Raw genomic sequence first — 6000 nt, 5'->3', positions numbered from 1 at the left:
CCAAACATAAAATTCAATATAATTATTTCTTGGAAGTGGTTGCACTGCTTTACGATTGCGAAATTGCGGGAGTGATAGAAGAGATCGCACGGTCCAGTGTTATTTTTAAAATTATTTTGTATACCACAAGACATTAAAAGTAATTATCCAAGTTTTCTGCCAGTAGATAACATGTGTGTTCCCCAACATACTTTGTTCTTACAATATAAATGCGGTTGAAGGTATTCTGAAAGCATTGTTGCAATACTTTCGCACATACGGCAGGCTAAGCATTGAAATCTTGATATGCCATGTGACACCCAAGTTCATATCTCGCTACTAAATACTTTTGCCATGCGAGCGATATAGCATCGTCTGAAAATGCCAAGAAGGTTATCAGCCTCAGTGTTTTGCCATGTTAAGTCGACGCTATCCTCCACGGCAGCATCGCAATGTTTAAAGTGCTTCATAATGTACGTCATCACTGTGGCGTTAGTGCTCGTTAATAGAGCTCTCTCTGCAATGGACATTGCATATTGTTTGAAATTTTTCTGTTCTTTTTTCAGGATTCGTCTTTTAAAAGGGACGCTCATCTCTTCAGCTCAAACTTGTTTCTTATATAGGTAGCCTTACATCATTTTACTTTGCTTTCTCCTAATGTTGAAGGTTTAAGGAATTGGTCAAGTTAAAAATGAATTTTAGTGTGTTTCGATGATACACCTTCTCACCAGCACGCTAAAGATTACAACTACCGGCATGCAATTCGGCAGCAGTGGTGAAATTTGGCTAACGGGATATAGAAGTTAAAGGGATACGGACACAAAATCTGAACATTTTACGATAATACAGAAAATGAGTCCTCAGTGTGCGAGTACACCGAAAACAAGTAGTCACTTCGCTCATTTTTCAGCGGATGGCTTTATTTTTGGTGTTTTTGTGAGTGCGCGCAACGCCGCCCAGCCCAAGCGAGTTGGAAGGCGTGACGTCACGACACCCCCGTCGGATAGCCAGCCGGCCGGCCACGGTCATTCGAGGTGCGCCGCCGCCGCAATCGCGAGCATGGATTCGGGTTCTGGTGCCTCTACCAGCGATGAGTACACGTCTGTAGATGAGGACCGTTCCAACTTAGCAAGAAATATAATCGCTTACGGTTACGAGCCTTCCGCGTCAAGCGGCAATGAAGAGCAGGCGGCCTTGAACGTGCCGGTCAGGCAGTTCGGGCCAGCAAAATGTTAATTTCTTTTTCTATTAAACTTGAAGGGCAGCAGCAGCAGTTCCTAAAATTATGTTACGTAGGATGCAAAATGCCTAGTTTGGTGACCCGCGTTGAGGCAGAAAGGGAGCTATTACGGCTGAATCGTAGGTAGCGTAGCTCGTCGCTTTGTGCTTACCTACGCTGTCGGCTTTCGATCGCTGCACACTTCGTTTTTACGCGACGAGACAGGGCATGTGTAGAATTTTCCAGCCGTTTCATAGCCCTGTGTTTACGGCTACTTTCACATTTACGCCATTAGAAGCCACTTACTGGTTGAACTCGTTGAGATGGGCGGCTGCGCTAGGGACCCGTCGACCAGATCACTTAGCTACATGGATTCTGTGTCCATAGACAAAGGAAAGCCTTTAGCTGTGACATTTAATAGGGAAATGCTGCGCGAACAACCAAGTCATGAAACCCGACGCATGATTATGCAGAGACCTATGAAAATCCGTAATTTTTTGCTTGAGGTTGAAAAGCAACGAGTGAAACGGCAATGTAGATAAATGTGCTGCGCATTTTAGATTACTACACATGTATGCTGTTGTCTGGCGTTCATTCACTGGCTGTGTTTTGTATATTTGATCAACTAAAAGAGCGCTCGTATGCTGTCCTTAAATATTAGACGCAGCGAGAGTGCACACAACATGACTATTTTGTTTTGTGATAAACACATGTGTCCGCAGGGTAAACAATTTCTGTCACAAGCCGAGAATATTTGTTCTTGCACAGCCAATGAAAGGGTAATTTCCCTTCTTTCAACAGGCACTCCTGCGGTCACCGCTGCGGCTACATGCATACAGAAAGAGAGAGGATCTGTTGCAAGAACAACAAAAGTTGGCGAACACAGCTAACAGTTATGAATGCGTCACTAAGCACCCGCTCTTTGAATTGTATTGCCTCAACAGGAGCCTTTTGAGCGGTATACCAAGGCTTTTGAGCACAGCCGGGCTAGCCCGCTCGCATAAGCATCGTTGACGAAGTGGTCCGCGCAAGTGAAGCCATTTTTTAGAAGTCTCCATGCTGGGTGTGGTGGCTGACAGGCACGTATGCAAAGTTCACGCACCTTGTCTCTGGGAGACGTGCGCGACGGCGTGTCACGACCGACAATGCTGTTATAACAGCCGTGGGCGCCGTAATGCCTGGGCATTTTCTTCCGCTACGAAGAATGCTTCAATACCGATCGACGACCGTGCGAACACGCGTGTAAGATGCACCACCTGCATGGAGAGCTGACGGGGATAATGTTTCAGACAGACCACGTGCGAACATAGCCGACGGCGATAAATAAACGCTGCAAGGAACCGACACTCCGGAAAGACTGCGCCGGCTGTGGCTGACCTTGGCCGCGCGCGCGCGGCCACGCGGGGGTGTCATGACGTTAAGTTTCAGCTTCTCCTGGCGGCCGCTTGGAGGCAAGGCGCAACAGAAAATCGCAAAAGAAAGGTGTTTCTCGTTCTTTTCTTCTAAGCAGCTTGTTGTATTCGTCATTTTTAACAGTTCAACTTTTGTTCGGACGCAGAAAACCACCCACCAATTTTTGTGTCCGTATCCCTTTAAGTATAGCAGTGTCAGCATAATGAGCAATCTGTTCGGTAGTTTGGCACAGCTCCGAAGCAAAATTATGAGAAATAGTGCGTGAACTTTTACGCTCGTTACCTGTAAAGAAGCAAAAGGAAATTGAAATAAATTAGAGAGTTTTAAATTTCCGCTATTGGCGCTTTAGGTGATAGGAGGAAGGAAGCCCTGTGAGGGCTCCGGAATAATTACTTTCAGCTGCAGTTTTTAAACGGCACCCAACGTACGGTGAACATTCGTTTTTGTATAAAGCTTCCATAGTAAAGCGAACTGTGTGACCGCATAATATCGGACCCGCGAGTTCGTGCACTGGAGCCAAACTAGGCACCTGGCAATCGCGCCGTAAAGAGAGGTTATCAGAAAAATGAACGTTTCGTTTGCGATCTCTAAGAAGGCCGACATCATTCCTTTCACTTTATCACCTTCCTCAACGTTATGCCATTGGTCACCAGTTTAAATAGAGTTTTCAATCAATAAATGAAGCATCGGCTAACGAAATGTGATGGGGTGCCAGCAATTTTTTGTTCTCACACTGAAATTTGTTGCAGGAATATCCGTTTTGAAGCGTTCGTAATCAAAGGTGGCCAACCACACGAGCTTCCAACCTGATGAGGTCGACCTCCACCTTTGATCCGTGCTCAACCTCACAAATATGCAAATGAAGTGAGGTTGTTGTCTGGTATAAATCCTGTGTTTGATGTCAGCAATGTTCACCTCAACCTCGTGCGTGAGTTTCAGATTGAGTGAAGTCGGATGCTCGCCTAGGTCGCGTTCTGCGGTCAATCTTTCTTGCAGCTGATTAGTGCATGTCTTCTTCTCCTGAACAATTGACTCCACGGTAATAATTAAACGTCTCCTAAATAAATGTTTGCATCTTTAGAAGTGTGTCTACAAGTACGCATTAGGCCCTAGAAGTTTTGAGTGGTGTCCTCTAAGGTGGGGCGTCACTAGGCGGAGACTGCTGCGACGTCGCGCGCACGTTCTCGCTACGTGAAAACTGCTTCGCGTGGTTGGTCCACCTCCAGTAGTCGAGTTTTGAAAGCCTCGTGAGTCTTGAAGCTCGCAGTACAGAGTGCCGTACATTCTACTACACTATTCGCCGAGAGATCGAACGGGCACAGTCGCTGCGTGGGAGGCCATCGGAAGTGAGAATTATAGTCCTCGAGTTATGTGCTAGCCATAAGTATGCACACGTAGATCATCACTATCTTGCAAATACTTTGTTCTGTGGTTGTTGGGAACTTGCCCTAGCTTCTCTGCTTTTTTTCTGACAAAGAAAAATATCATTAGACGTTGTGGTGCCGTTTCTGCATGAGCGGCAATAAAGTCAGTGCGTGTATCCATCGAACCAAGCGTGGTCTGCCATACGCTCTCTTCGCCCCAAAGCTGTAATCATTATTTTATTTCAGCTTATTAAGGGCATTGCTCAAGGCATCGGACACCGTTACAAAGAAGTTAAGTAATAGCTATCATGCATGGATATTGTGTTGAAGTTGCAATGCAGCAAAATAAAGGTGGCATCAGCTGTAAAATGTTTCGTTCTGTAAGGAAGTGAAGAATCACCAGTGATGAAAGGTGTGGTATGACACGTTCACCAATTCGTCTTTTTTTCTGAGTTATCGCAAATGCTTCCGAATAATCGGCAAGTCCAGAAGTTATCTTATTGCAATAAAATTAATTTCGTTTAGTTATCACAACAGCAGGATGAAACATTTTTCGTCATTTTGCCCTCTTCTATGCCTGACTAGCATATTATCTACTTGAAATACCATGATGGTCGACAACGGGGGGGGGGGGGGGGGGGCTTTTCACTTTCGCTCATCACCCATCTCTACCAAAATCTTTAGCACCCGCACGGCATTCTTCAAGCTATGGAATTGTCCCCCCAACGGAAGTGGGGAATGGGTGGCAAATCGAATTGCGCCAGGTCCGTTCATGTCTGGCATGTTTGATACATTGCGTGCGCTATGTTCGAAAAATTTACTGAAACACCACACAATATCCGGAATTGCGGTCACCGTTTCACATTGGTCATATAGGAGATTACATTTGTCACACAGGAGAACACACAACACAATCGAATTGGCGTGGTTTGGCTCGGCCTACCGCCTATCTAACGCAGTTGCTAGCCTAAGTCATGTTGCGTTTGATGGTGCGGAGAAATGGCACTCATAGGCTTAGTTCAGATTTTGAGAGCTCGGGCAACCCTCTCGGCACAGGGTAGTTGCGCATTACTCGTGATTTGCTGAAATTAAGCAGGATGTAGTAGCGTTTGCCTCTCTATGCAGTTCGGTGCATTCGGCGAAGCGGTGACATAAGTGTATGAGTAAAAAACTCCAAAGAAGTGCACCTTGGCAACGTAACAGTCTTTGAATCATAAATTTGCTCGAACGACAGGGCATCGTAAATTTCAGAACCCATGAAATTGGCTCGTAATATTCAGCATAAGCGGCGTTCCAAATCACCCCTCTGCGACTGTTCCCTGACAGTTACAGAAGCTAATCTCGCGGCCCACACTTTTACCTAGTGCACGTGCCAGGCGCAATTGCTCGAGCCGAAAACACGTCATGGTTGCCGTGTCTTGGACGCCATTTATTCTCCGCTTCACAACGTAGCAGATTAGATCCTTTAACAACATTTTCAGGCTTAATGTCGATCAGAAAAGCGATTTTACATCTCTTGTGGCTGCTTTGTAATGTGATCTCTAAACGAAAGCTACATTGCTAACAAAAAAATTTGAATTACAACAGAATTTTTTTTCTTTCGAGTAGTGAAATGCATTCATGAAGTACCAAAGCTGTGCATATGCTCATTCGAACTTAATCTTGTGAAATATTTTATGTCTCTCTTTAAATATGCTTTGAACGTGATGTTACGTGCTATTGCCTAGATCACCTGAATTTTGAGCCGTTACTTACTCAGCACAGTAAAATATCCACAGATCGTTACATCAGCTTCATTGTGAAATCTGAAGCTGTTGGCCTGTCACTTGAATGTTTCAAAAAGAAGCGAACTAATCATAATTTTTTGCACACTTATTTGACCATGGGAAGGCATTTCAATGTAACATTGCTTGATCTTAATGCGATAGCTTGATTCTGAGCTGTTATAAATGCTTAGTCATTGTGAACTTTCTGTGAATTTCATCTTAACCTTTGTGGATAATGAATCTTTCGCTTGTGTATAGG

This window comes from Dermacentor variabilis, chromosome 4 (assembly GCF_050947875.1).
Source record: "Dermacentor variabilis isolate Ectoservices chromosome 4, ASM5094787v1, whole genome shotgun sequence".
In the NCBI taxonomy this organism is placed as follows: Eukaryota; Metazoa; Arthropoda; class Arachnida; order Ixodida; family Ixodidae; genus Dermacentor; species Dermacentor variabilis.
This window is presented reverse-complemented; position numbering follows the sequence as displayed.